The 14,210-nt window shown below is 37.2% G+C and overlaps 1 long non-coding RNA gene across 2 annotated transcripts; it reads left to right on the top strand.

Annotated features, from left to right (window-relative positions):
- Nucleotides 1-3,456: 3,456 nt before the first annotated feature.
- LOC142599551 (uncharacterized) lies at nt 3,457-13,523 on the top strand. 2 transcript variants are annotated; one of them, XR_012833114.1, is made up of 3 exons: nt 3,457-3,595; nt 5,222-5,367; nt 13,407-13,523. It is a non-coding gene; the product is annotated as an uncharacterized LOC142599551 (long non-coding RNA). The 2 variants fall into 2 exon arrangements; XR_012833115.1 differs by lacking the exon at nt 3,457-3,595 and adding an exon at nt 3,666-3,703.
- The last annotated feature ends 687 nt before the right edge of the window (nt 13,524-14,210 follow it).

Raw genomic sequence — 14,210 nt, 5'->3', positions numbered from 1 at the left:
AATGCCAAATTTCTAAAATGTCCTTCCTCCAAAGCGTCCTAATAAGTTTTTCACATTAGTATTATCACCACACCTTAATTATTCAAATACTTCCTCTCCCTTGATAAAGCTCATTGTTCTTTATAATCGTATCATGGACTGTGCTTTCTACAAAAAACAGGAAAGAAGTTTGTTTGAAAGTATTTTTAATTGTCCGCTTACACCTAAGAGACTACGCATGAGTGGGAATGTACTGCTTTTTATTAGCCCACAGTGGATCCCTGCTGTCCCTCGAACAGGGAATCCAGAGTCGTTCCTCTATCACCATCTAGTGGGGAAGAGACGGAAAGTGCTGGAGGGCCGCGCAGGAGCCGCCGCACCGGACCATCCACTCACTTCCCGGCACCTTCGGCAGACGCGCACATAACGCAGCTGAACGCAGTGAGTGAGAAGAAAGATTCTGCCCAAACTGACAGATTTCACGTTATCTGCTTTATCTGAATCGTTATGTCCTGAGGTCATCTAGCTCTCAGATAGGAGACTAAACTGGATGTTATCTCAGAGATGTTCAAAAAACCAGCCCAACAGCTCTAGGTACAGCACCTTTTTTAACCTTTTACCATTTCAGACCGAATCAATCAGCATATTTTTGAATTCCATAAATTCCATGCTTGGAGGTTAAAAATTACAAACTCTTCCCTAACTGTTATTCGGAGTAAACACTCACTACAAATAATGGGTTTCTTGTAAATTCACGAGCCACAAAACTGGTGTGATTATTTTAGGGAAATAAACCCACTGGACGTAATTCGGTCAACTCCTGAGGACAAGAAAAAGACAAAAATGGAAAAAGATGTCTTTAGGGTAAAAATTCAAAGAATAAGAGGAAGACTTCTAACACCTCTTTTCCTCTTTGCAACTTCAAAGCAGTAACTCTAACGAAATGGTAAAGGAAAAATTGGGTTCCAGGACAAATTTTCTATCAAATAGGCTAAAATGTAAAGGCTCTATTGATATTTTCAGGGATATTAGATGGACATGTAATTATTCAGAAAATTTTACTGGGGCTGAGTATTTTAGTGTACATGCTTCTAAACTAGATTTCAACTATTAAAGGGTGTCACGTCTCTCTTCACATGTCAATATAGAGTTTAAAGTTATTTTTCTGACCTAGCTATGTATTCCCATACCCACATACATGTCTTGTACACACAATCCTAATACTGAATTTCTGGACATGAGATCTAGACAGAAGCTGACAGATGCCATGAGGGGCATTCAGTTTAAAGCACTGTAAAAAAACATTGGTATGGACAACCTTAAATATCAACTAAAGGCAGCCAAGGTGCCTTCTACAAGGAAAGGTTTACAGCTGTTCTGAAAGACTGAACCCAGAGTAGATACAAAGGTTTTATATTACCTCCTTGTTTATTTCTGAAGGAAGAAAAACAAGCTGTGGATTTTTACAAAAAAAACCCAAAACAAAATAAAAAACCCCAAACAAACAAAACCCAAAACAAAACCACAAACCCCCACAAACCCCAAAGAATCATAGCTATCTGCAAGGCTGTACTGTGAGAGTAAAGAGGTCCTTTCTGGAGTCTAACTGGAGAGAGCATCAGGAGGTCAACAGAATCAACCACCACTTCAAAAGTTCCCAGTGCTCCCAGCACTTCCTCATATGAAAAGGAAAGCTCTACATTTGACTGAAAAGAATCAAACAACAAAAAATCACTGACTGAATACAGTGCCATAGTTCACCCTTTTTTAAAAAATCTTGCCCAAGTTCTGTAAGCAAAAGCAGACATTTCTCATATGCATTGTATTAAACAAAATCTTGCAATTTATTGTTGTTATTTTGCAAAATGGTTTCCTTCTCTTTTTACTTTTAAGGGTTGTGGTTGCAGTTCTACACTGTATGTGATTTCTAGATTAGAAAAACTAGGCCTAATGTTGAAACATCAACCAAATTTGCAAAATACTTTTCAGACAAGAAGTTATACAGCCGTAATAAATCTAAATATTCTAATGCCTAGTTTGTTACAGGAAATATGATAGCAATATTCATGAATTGTCAGATACCAGCACAAGGAACTCACCTTACTTGGCCTTAAGCTGTCTAGGAGCTGCAATTCATATATCCATTCATACAACTTAGGAGGATTCTGTAAAAAGCTCTACTGCACTAGCATAGGCGACATGCACTTCTTGTAGAAGTTCTTCTACCAGAACTCTTTCTGTAGGTTTCTTGCTACCAACGCATGCCTCATAACCTTAAGAACCTGGAGTAAAAGTAACAGTTTTCTTCTGTATTTACTTTAAGATATATACCTCCCTTTCTTCCTAAAAACCGTAAATGGCTCTTACTGTACAGTTCAGTATGGTTCAGAACATTGCTCTATGGGAATTACAGAATAAATGAGAATGGATAGAAAAAGAGTGGTCCAAAGAAGGGACCCTGATCCAGAAAAGATGTCAAAGATGGAAAATACTGAAAGAAAAACATTTAATTGCAGCCATTAAGGTCAGGGAAAACTCCAAAGAGGTCCAGTGCTGTGAACCCAAGAGACAATCTGAGGAAGGGTAAGGGGGTTTCTAGTGTTCAATACAGCCAAGAGACTGAAGAAACCAAGAACTGCAAAGAAGTTGATAGGTTTCTTACATGCTTTTATTTAGGATAACCAAAGCTTTTTGAGGGATTGAATTGCCACTTGAAGTTGAGCAGAAGTAGGAATAGAGAAATGGAGTAATAGTTGAAGAAACAGAAATTTGACCTAAATGAGCCCTCACATTACATTATTTTTAAAAGTAAGTACATGTACTATGATTTTCTTAAATTCCCCAGCAACTGCAATTGGGAAAGACTGTATATTGAAATCCATACCATCTTACCATAGACACATAAGTGCTTAAATTGAGAGATGCAAGTTAGGACCCCAGGTTTCAGGTCAGGACACCTCCATGTCTCCAGTTACTGCTCAAGAGAAAAAACCCAGTTGTTTCTGAAAGATGACTTAGCTTACCTGAGAGGAGCAACTGCTCTCCACTGACGGAGGGCAATGCACAGTCTCAAGGGGTGAGGAGAATGCTGACCTGGTGCAGCAGGTAAGCACCATGCAGCGTCTACAAAGTTCTCCAAAGTTCTGGAAAACTTAAGAAAGAAAAAATCAGTTTACACAATCAGTATTAAAGCATTGCCATATAAGTGTCACACAACACTTAGTAAGAAAACATGTCGATGACTCTACTTGAGGGCATTTAAGTCCATCTTGAGAGTCGGTAGTCATTTTCCCCATTTCACACTGTGTGAGACGGCTCTTACAACCCGGACCTGTTTGTGGTGTTCAAGTGTGACAGAGCTTGAGGCAGGATCCAAGTCTCTGAAAGAAAAAACCTTCCACAGAGGAAGGTTGGGATTTGGCAGAAAAGGAGTTAAAAGCTGAGCGTCGGCGCCGAGGAACCCAGCGGACTGTTCCATTACACGGGGAGAGGGGAATCTACTTACCTTGTTAATTATTCACTATACGATTAATGACAAAAATTCAAAAGGAGAGCTATAAGCAGTCATTATAAAGTACAAGTAGCAGATCTTTGAATTAGAAGACGTGAACCTGAGGTAACATCCTGAGGGCGTCTCCTTTCTCCTGCGTGAGCAGGTTCCACTCAGCCTGGTTTGAGGGAGGAGGCAAGGCGGCACCCCGGTAGCGTGTTTGGGGCTGGCAAGGTGCTTTAGGAGCTTTTAGAGCCACTTTGATTTCTCCTTCCAGCATCACCAGAGCTTTAGTTCTCGCTGCACAGTGGCTGCTCACAGCAGGCCTCGTTTACTTGAACGGGACTGGGAGGAGAGAAGAAAGGGAGGGCACGGGAGCGGTGATGGCAGATCGGGCTTGGAGTGACAAAGGCGCGGGAAGCGACCACTGCGGGGCAGTCCGGGGTGCTACTCACTCAGGAGTCCAGTGGCTTTCTTAAGTGTAAATAACAATATAATCTGACGTACTGAGCCAAAAGCTACTCAGTAGAAGAGGTGTAACAAACAGGCTTGGCTGACGAGTGTCTTGAGCATAAACGCAACTCGACCAGAATTCATACAGTGTTTGAGAAGCGGGGGGTGAGCAGCTGAGACCCGCCACAGGCCGCTCTCGGGAACGTGCTCGGGCTTTGGCCTCTCCGGACATCTGACTACACGGGTGTTTAGGAGTATCTTACATATATTGATTGTGTTCTTTAGGAGCGATTTAAAAACGCTGGTGTATACAAAAAATACTTTCTGCTATTAACAGATTATACTGTGGCATCTTTGATTCAGATGCCCGCAATAATTTCTCAAGAAAGTGAGGAACTGCGTTCTTAGATCTGCAGCTAGACAGAAGGAACCTGAGGGCACTTAAAATGTTCATAAGGTAGCTGGTTTAAAAGCAGCTACTAGAGATAAACATGAGAGCTTTCCATAATACTAAAAATATTTCTGTAGAATCATAAGCATGTGCAGTGCTTCCCAGACAACTATAAAATGCCAAGCCCATTTCCTCTGAGAAATTCTGAAACTTAAAAGCGAACCAAAACCACACAGAATAAACAAATTAGTATAAAATGAGGTGAATAGGAGTATTGTCTTTGGTAAGCCAAATAAATTTTTTAACTTGGTATTTTCTTATATATGATTAATAACATTTACTGTCTGTCCAATTACTCCTAAGTACCAGTTGAGAAGTATAAGCAGTAATACTGTGGTAACCCGGTATGTGTGGAGAGTCCACATACTCAGGAGAAAGATACAAGGGATTGAACGAAATTACAACCTTAATGGTGGTCTCTCTGGGGTGCATCAGTGAAACAGCACCAGGACATCTGCTTTAGTCATTCTTCCAGCGCTGTTTGTTTTTGTGGATAAAAAAGGACTCCAGTGCACTAAGCTAGCAATCCAGAACCTTTCTTGAGCTCTACATTAACACATAACCAAAAATAGAATTTAATTAAGCAAAAGTTGCAGTATGTTTTTGCAATCAAAGTGAAGTGAGTATGCTGGAGGAAACCTATTAGATTAATAATACCATAACTTTTTGCTTGGCACATACACAGTTCTAAGAACTTGTCTTTAAATTTCTGCAGATGAAAATACATTCCTAAGGGCAATAATTAGCTGTTATTGTACAGCTACCTAAACATGTAGTTGTATTCCTCTAGCCAGATTATGACAGCTTGATAACTTGCCTGAAATTACATGTGAAATTTTCTATTTCAGGCATTTTGGCAGCAGTATATAGCATTCTGAACGAAATTTTGGGGAACTGGACAAATTATTACATACGAAGAACACCAGCCATAAAGAAGTCTGATACAGACATCTCTGAACTATTTTTAGAAGAGGGCAAAGCAGATAGAGGCCTGGTAAGAAAAATCTTCGATTAAATATATAAATTTGTTTTTATTGTTGGGAGGGAACATTTAAAGGAGTGAGAAGGACAAAAAAGGTGTAAGTAACTGCTAAGGATAACCAGTTTGATAGATCTTGAATGTTCAACAGTTACAGAGTTTTATACTAAATTCATAACACTGTGAAGGTCATCAGAGTGCTGTGTAACACAATGTTCATAATAATGAAACAAAGCCTCACAGACAGGATATAAAATATGTATGTTACACTCCTTCCCCCATAGGCCACGTTATAGTTTTGAGTTAATCATCAACAATATAGGACTACTAAGCATTTTTCTCACTTTTCAAGTGCTAGCTGATATTAATGAGAAGATTTAGAAAATAAGGAGATCATAAGAATATTGTGGCTAACTGTAAAAGAAAACCTGATGCTTCCCGTTTAAAATTCAAATGGACTACAAAAAGCTGCCTTTACCTTTATGAACCTAGTTTTTAAAAAAGAAAACAAACACCCCAATCTTCTATTAGTACTTGTTGAGATGACCAATTTTTCATGAAACTGCATTCTTAAGGAAAACTCAGATGAGGGTAATGTCAAAATTTATAGCCTGTAAATTTCAACATGCCCCTACACTGCACAGTCAACTTCAGTACTTCTGAAGATTATGAGGTAACATCCAAGTTCTCATCGTATAAGCAATATGCTAAGTTATTCACAATCATAAACAGAGCACAACATTTACATTTTGAATAAAAAAAGTAATGAAACATTTTGCACTCTAAATGAAATGTCTGAAACTGGCTGTGAAAAAATTGAAAATAGATCATATTTTCAAGTCTACCCATACATAACAATTTTTGTGAAAGAGTATTTTTATGTGGGTACTGTTTACACTATACTATAAATATAAAGTATTTATATATATATTTTATAGTATAGGTTTTACAATTAATCTTTACCAACAGATTATCCCTTATTCAACTGACATTTTTATCCAAATATTATTCAAACACCTTTTCTATAATATTAAAATGGCATACCCACCAAAGCAAGGTTTACATTCACTGTCTGCTCAAAGACATAGTATATTCTTCTTTTGCCTCTATGAGCATTTGACTAGTCTGTAAACACAATTGCCAGAAAAAAATAAAACCAGTAAGATCATTGCTTATAGAGAGACTGTCTTTTAAGCCAGTGTATTCTTTAAGAGAAACAGGTAGAGATTCATATTTTGAATTATTTTTGCCAATGAAGAAGAGTCCTAATAGTAAAAGAAGAAAAGGAAGGGCTTTTTTATGCTGCCTCTGTCTTTGGGAGCAAGTAAGAAGGAAGCAATCCAAAATATTAGGGAAAACAGAGTCTAATGGCAGAGAAAAGATAAACATTGCCCAAGAAAATGCAGGAGAAATAAGCACTTTGACCAGAAGAGAGTGATCACTAGTGTAGCCTGGAGTAAACACAAGGCTGACTTAAGTCTGGAAATGAGGGGAAACAGCACTGGAACCATGCAAGGTATGCAAGTAATGAGTAAGTTCAGGAAAAAATCTAGTGAATGGTAGTATAAAAAATATTTTATGACAGATGTGTATATATTTTCCTGTCAGGAAAATTCATATTTTGAATGCTGCCAGGTTATTGTAATTTATGGATCTATCTAGAAGGCAACTGTCTTTAAAATTGGAAATGTATTCTTACCTGCTTTGACTTGAATGGCTACTGCATCGACTCTGTCAGAAAAAATAGATGATGGCATCATACATTTTGATGCACTGTATTTATAAAGATTGTGCATAGGTTCTTTCCCTCTGAAACCATGGGGAAATTTCACTCAAAGTCTCAAGTCCTTTTTGGTTGATAGGTATCTTGAATCCTTCTTGCTGTGTTTTTCTTAGACCTACATTCCCAGTGATTGCTTAGTCCTGTGTATGGGTTTCTGTGTCTTGTCTGTATCTGTTTCTATGGCATTTTACATCTTTTTTCTCACACATGCCTATCCTCAAATATCCAACAAAACATGTGCCACCCACGTGTATTTGTTTTGGTTGGTGACGTACCCATGTTCTTGTGGAGACTGTTCTTTTTCCAGAACATTTAATTACTTTTTACAGTGATTTTAAAGAGCACTGTCTATGACAACTAGCTATAATATGTTTTATCTAACAGCAATATTCTGGATAACAGACCACCTTAATGAATTGAACCGTGTGTGGAAAACATACTAGCAAAAGCACAGGTGTACATATGCAGCCTTGCAAGAGCACAGGTATACACATTGCAGCCTGTTCAGGAAAGTCACTGTATCATCGAATACTTGCATTGGATTTCAGTCTTTACAGGCAATACAGTAGAGAAAGTTGGCAAGTCTGCAAAAATGTGCAATAGTAACTCAAAACTATATATTAACATAGATTAACAATGCTGTGCATGCTAGTGTTTTTCGTTATAGTCAAGATTTGTAAATAATTTCCACTTACCTGTAAACTTTTAAGAAAATTGCTCATGCTTATCCTGTTATTTCTCCAAATATACACCTCTAAGACCAAGATTTTCTATGCTGTTCTTCAAAGGTGAATGTTGTTTAGGGAACCTGAGGGAAGTCATATAGGTACTTTAAAACAGAGGGAGGACAAATACAGAAATGTAAACATCAAAAACTAGAATTTAAATACATCATGATTCAGAAAAGGACATTTTTCATAAATAGATCACTTTGACTTGATTTCTAAGTTACGGCTATTTGAGAATTCTGTATTAACCATTCCTAAAAGGTATCTTTTTATTTCAGTCTTTTTTTTTTTCCTATTGCAACAGAGTTGCACCACCTAGGCAGAGTCATTTATTTGTATTTAATTGCATTGTAAAAGCCTAGGCAGCTTCTCCAGGTCAACAATTCAATTTTCTGGACCACTTATTGTCCCCATCAAAAGTTTAAAAAAAAAAATTGAAAAAGGCTTTGTGCTTCAGAATGCATGGCATTGCAAGCCTGTGAGAAATTAAATCTGTGACAAGTTAATGCTGCTTTCTGCCTCACTAATGGAGCACCCACACATCTTCTGAAGTGCTGACAAAGTAGATGGACTGATGTTTGTCCCTATGGCCACACTGAAAAGCAAATTGCCAACACGTGTCCGGTTACACAATGGAATAATCTTTTTGTTTGTTTGTTTGTTTTTGAAAAAAGTTGTAAGAGGAATACTCAGCATTCAGAAAATATTTAATGATGTTTTCTTTGTCCTTACTCCTTTTCCATTCCTATCTTAAAAATCAATAAATTACACTTCAGAAGTTATTTTCATTACAAATTGATGTTAACAGCCATAATTTAAAGGAGTGTAAAAGTTACTTATGTTTATTTCATTTTATTGCACAACATATGTTTTCTGTTCCTGTTGTCACTGTAACATCCTTTCATAAGGGCCACAGGATGTTTAAAAGAAAAAGGGACATCTGCTGCAGGTTAGAAGGCTGTTTTAGCCACTGTATAGGATCTAAAGTGTCCTCACATGAACAAATAGCTAACTTGATAGCCAAATTTCAATCAACTTTCCTTTGTCAGGTTTTTGGATAAAAAAATTAGGTGATGAATTGCTTCAATAAAGAACTAATTGGAAATAACATGATTTATCTCTATGCTGGGGACTACAGTTCCCTTTTACCTTCCTTTTGGCTAATCACTTCAAGGAGACTGCTTTAGGTGTGTCTATAAAATGCAGCATAAATGAAACCACCACAAAACATTCACGGACATTGGAATTCTTTTGTGTAAAAGTTGTGTATTAATGTTAGAAAAGACCTTGGCACAGGCTAAAAGCATGCCAGCTAGCACTTTCCCAAACAATTCCTGGGCACAGTTTGGGAGTTAGTGTGAGTCAGGAACCATTCCCAATGGGCAGTAGATGCATGTGACTATCCTGTTCTGAAGAATAAAAGGGCTTAATAATATAGACATGAAACATTTATGTGCCTACTAGCCTCAATGCCAGAGAACAGTCCCAGGCATGTTTAACCTGTTAGTTTATATGTAGCCATTGAATCTCTTGGCTGAGATGGTTAACATTTCAGCATCTGAAGAATGGAAATGTTCTACTTTCTTTCAAAGAAGCTGGTTTTAGAAGCTGAAGCCCAAGAAGCTTTTTTAACATATATGATTGAGATCATCATATCTGTCTTAAATCTTTTTTCTGGCAAATTCATTAAAATTGGAGTGGCAAGGCATTTTAAGCATGAGATGATTTCTTCTCTGATTTCTTTAACCATAAAAGTATGGCTTTCAGCTTGCACTGAATACAACAGTCCTTAAGACCAATTTTTAACTTCTGTCCTTTGCCAGAAGATGAATGTCCACATTGACTTGCTGGCCTGTGAAGCTGTATTGATTTACCATTAGACTTTAAAAAGTGAAGGAAGTAAAAAAATAAAAAAAATTGCCCAAATGTTTTTATCTTTATCTCTCAAAAATAATCCACAGTGGCCCTCACAACTCTTGTATGAAATTGCACAGGATTTCTTATGGAACTGACATGCAATTCTATGTCTCTTGTTATAAAACATGACAGTAAGTTGTTTTCCCAGTGCATATCCAAAACTAGACATTTGAGAGGTTAGAGTTATTTAAGGTTCAAATTATGAAAAGAAAAAAAAAGAAAAATGAAGAAAAAGAATTTGTGGGAAGTTAAGGTAGTTATAGCACAAATAGTACCTGCTTCCTTTCTGAAGCTCACCAATGGTGAAGCCACAGAAAAGAGCCTAAAGAGCATCTTTAGCCAGATTTCAGATTTCTTTCAATGACAATGTGTAACTTACCATTTATCTTCCTACAAAAAGAACTGTTATTAGGTCTGTTCTTATGGCCTTAATGCAACAATACTGGGACAGTCTACTCCAGAAGAGTAATCTATCACTGACCTCTTTTTTTCTGTTATATAATGTATTTTATTATATGTTTTATAGTCTAAATTACATGTTTTACATTATCTATCTTTTGACTTTATTTAGAATCTTTAGTGCCTTGTATCATAAGAACTGACTGTAACATTCAAATGAAAGTACTGGAGTTTTGTCTTCCATCATTTTTCCTCCACAGAGAACTGTTTTTTACAAGTATACATTTTAAAAAATATATCTGCCATAGAATTCATATTGCGTCTTCATACAAACAGAAGCACATTCTTAACATGGTAGCGATAGTGCAAGTTTGTCACTTAGAAAAAATGAAAAAGTATTATTTCATTCCATGTTAAATTCTCATTGGTAAATTATGCTAAATAATTAGAAGAAGGAAAAAAATCATAGAATCATAAAATATTACGTCCATTTGGCTTACCAGAAAAAAAAAGATCAATAGTCACCATCAAGTTGTAAGCTTAGAGCATGTAACTATACAAATATTTTACTCCTCAATCTACAGGCTTCCTTGGCTTTTTATTTTACCTGTACCATTGAAGGCCTCATCTGATGTTTAGGTTGCTTACTTGTCACAATGAGTATCACAGAGTGAATTAATTACATGGTGCTGTTATTTGCTCCTGTGAACTAAAGTCAATGCAAAGAACATAACTTTGTATTACTTGTCATATAACATTCATTATTACACTCTTCCTACTCGCTGTTGTAGTACAACCTTAACACCCGATTCTAAATAATTTGAATACTTAAATTTAGGATGATAGCTAATGATTCCATTACTGTATTACATTCAGATAACAAGCTGCCAAAATTTTATAGGAAAGTTCTTTTCAATTATTGAAAAAATATAAAAAATATACAACAATATTTTTTACTTTACTAACACATCACATTTATTTAAAAAAATCTGCCCAGAAATACATACTACCTATAAATTACTAAAAGGTAAAATACAGCAGTGTTTGTGCATCTCATTAACAACTTAAAATGTCCGGTACCTTGTATGTTACACCAGCCTTTTAAGAGGCAGAAATGGAAAAGAACAATACATTTTTCATTCACTCTATAGAAAAAAATCAAATGAAAAGAAACAACCTCTAAGAAAACATTGGTGCCAGGTGTATTTTCACTGTAATATTGCATGCTGTCCATAAGTTACGAAGCTGAATAACAACATGTAGCTGTCAGAGAAGTTAACATCAGAATGAAGAGGGCAGAGAAGTCTCTTCACTATTTTCAACCATGTACATAAACATACTGTCTTTGCATCTAGAAAACTTAATCAGTATGCAGTTGTAAATAGCAGCGAAGGAGGTACCTATAATTTACCATATATTTTGTGAAAATTGCTTGAGAAATATGTTTTTAAAACAGTACTGTCTGCATGAAGATCTTTAATTCCTGTCTTTTAAACTAGCATTAAAATACTCTTTGAAGAACAAGAAATGAGTCTCAGAGTAACCGACTGTGCAAATAGCTTAGATTTATGGGATCCCAGTCATTTGTTTTTGTCAAAAGACAAATTCTCCCTTGACATCAAAGAGAGCAGGATTAGGTTCGAAAGCTTTACCCTGAAACTTGCACTTCATCTTCAGGACTATATAGGTGTGGATTTATTAGGGGAATTCAGAGAGCTTTGCCCTCCTCCGCAGAGCCACCAGCTTTGTTCAGCGCAGTATACACCCCTTAGTGTGCCACAGTCACGGTTGTGTGACTGCATAGCTCCTCCCATACAGATTAGGACTACCTCCACCCCATGACTAAGGCCTGGAACAGAAATAAGGTTTAAAGTATCTTGATATGTTTTCAGGTAATATTCTGAAATATTATCTTGATTTATCCCTTTTCCTGGCCATTTTAGGCATAATGAGATGAACCCCATGCATACTAAAGTATGTTTTAGGAACATAGTGAGCCTCCATTCTGCAGTAAATTGCTCTAAGTGGACCTTTGCAGGCAACAGGGATACAAGGAACCACTTATCTGAATGCAACTGAAAAATTTGATCTTTCCTTTTAAAAAGTGGATTACAGGACTATCTAATGGAATAAAAAATACTTAATTTCCCTTAAGGAAAAAAAAAATCATTATTTGCTCATGTGTGTTACAACACCACCTTCTAAAACAACTAATGACTTCAATTAGTTGTTTTCTTGTGCAGGTAATAACATCATAGTACTCAGGCAAATTAGCCATTTCCACAAATTCTTTTAGTTCAGTGGGATTTTAAAAGCACAAAATGGTCCAGTGGCATTCTCACTGGAGAATTCTGACTGAAACAGTAGTCAACTGGTGTTGTGTCTTACCATGATGTTTGTATTGCCTAAACCACATTTAGCATTTGAAAATGAAAATGTCAGTATTTACATTTTATTTCCACACTAAGTCACCAATTAAAAAAAAATAAAAATTACTAAAATCACAGAAACGATCCATCAACGTGAATTGGTAACAATCAGAAGTAGATTGAAGTAGTATTCCTGGGCCAGCTTTGTCATTTTAGAATAACATTTTCCTGTGAATTCATTGGTGTGTATGTCCACATGTGTACGGGTACATGAACTCCAAAGAGATAGTCCATTGAACTTTAGTTTATTACCAAGAGAAGATAAATATTTTTCATCTTGAGTTATAGAGTTGCACTGCATTAAATTAAGCACAAAGACTTAGGAACACACTTCATTTACTACACCAATTATTTCCCTTCATTTCAAATGGGTAACTTGAAGTTGTAAATGTATAAACAATTACAGGATTGGGACCTTTTATATTAACTTGGAACAAAGGTATGTCATACATTTTTTCAGAACCCCGTTTACTCTGTCGCCATTAAACTTACATGAGCATGTACCCATTAGATATTAGTATTTCCAGTACCAAATTGCTGTATTCTCCAGTGCCATCTTCATTTCTGTACTTTCAAACAAAAACACATGCACTTGTAAAATGAACTTTGATTCATCCAGTATTACGAATTTACTAGTTGTTTAAGCTTGAGAGAAGCATTTGAAATCTCCATTAAAGACAGATCACCATTCAGGAGATCCTAAGACTTGGAAAGATTTGAGTGCCTTGGTGTAAGGTATTATCCCTTTGTGCAAAGAACATCCATCCAGGGCTGAAAGGGTGTGTTTATATGTCACAGGGTATTGACAGCTGTGTCCAACTGCATGGCTGAATCCTGAAGTCGACAGACAAGCCAGGCTTCCTCTAGAAATCAAGGGATTCTTGTTCAAGTACTGAGGAGCAAAACAACATAAGTGAGTACAAAAAGACATAATTAATTGGATATAAATGCTTCTTCACTATTATCCTGTGTTATGATTATTCACAGCTTTACCTGTACAGAGGAACACCAGAAAACCTTTCGGATTAGGACATTCTCTTTCTCCAAACACTCCTTCACAACCCACAATTTAAATATTTCCAGTAAATCTGGTGGCAGTGGGGAGCATCAGCCTCCAGCGAAGGACCGTTCACCTGAACATCAACATTTTCCCCCGTGCTCGTCCAAAAAGGTTGTTTTTAAAAGCCACTCCAGTTCGGTATGTTCACCTGGAAATCCCTCGCCCCGGCAACTCTTTCCGCATCGGGTGTTTCAGTTCCTGCGACGCGGCCTCTTTACACCCGCAGAGACGGACATGAGCAGCAACAGTAACTCCAGCGAGTGTCCGCTGGGGCGGGGGGGGGGGGGGGGGGGGGGAGGCGGGGGGAATGCCGCCTTTGTGGATTCGTTTTAAGGCGCCTTTTTAGGTCTGCCTCCTGCGAGGCGGTATTTTGCAGTCCTCCTCGCCATCCTTAAAAATAAAACTCAAAACGTGTGGTTTTGTCAACGGTCACTTCTTCACAAATCGCTGGCTGCCTTCCTCTCAGCGCAGGCCTGAGCGTAAACTCCGGTCTCGTTCCGCACACCAGAAAGGGGAAAAAAAAAAAAGAGAAACTCAGGCAG

This window comes from Balearica regulorum, chromosome Z, assembly GCF_011004875.1.
Source record: "Balearica regulorum gibbericeps isolate bBalReg1 chromosome Z, bBalReg1.pri, whole genome shotgun sequence".
Lineage (NCBI taxonomy): Eukaryota > Metazoa > Chordata > Aves > Gruiformes > Gruidae > Balearica > Balearica regulorum.
The sequence above is the reverse complement of the archived record's forward strand: the minus strand, read 5'-3'. Positions and strand labels throughout refer to the sequence as shown.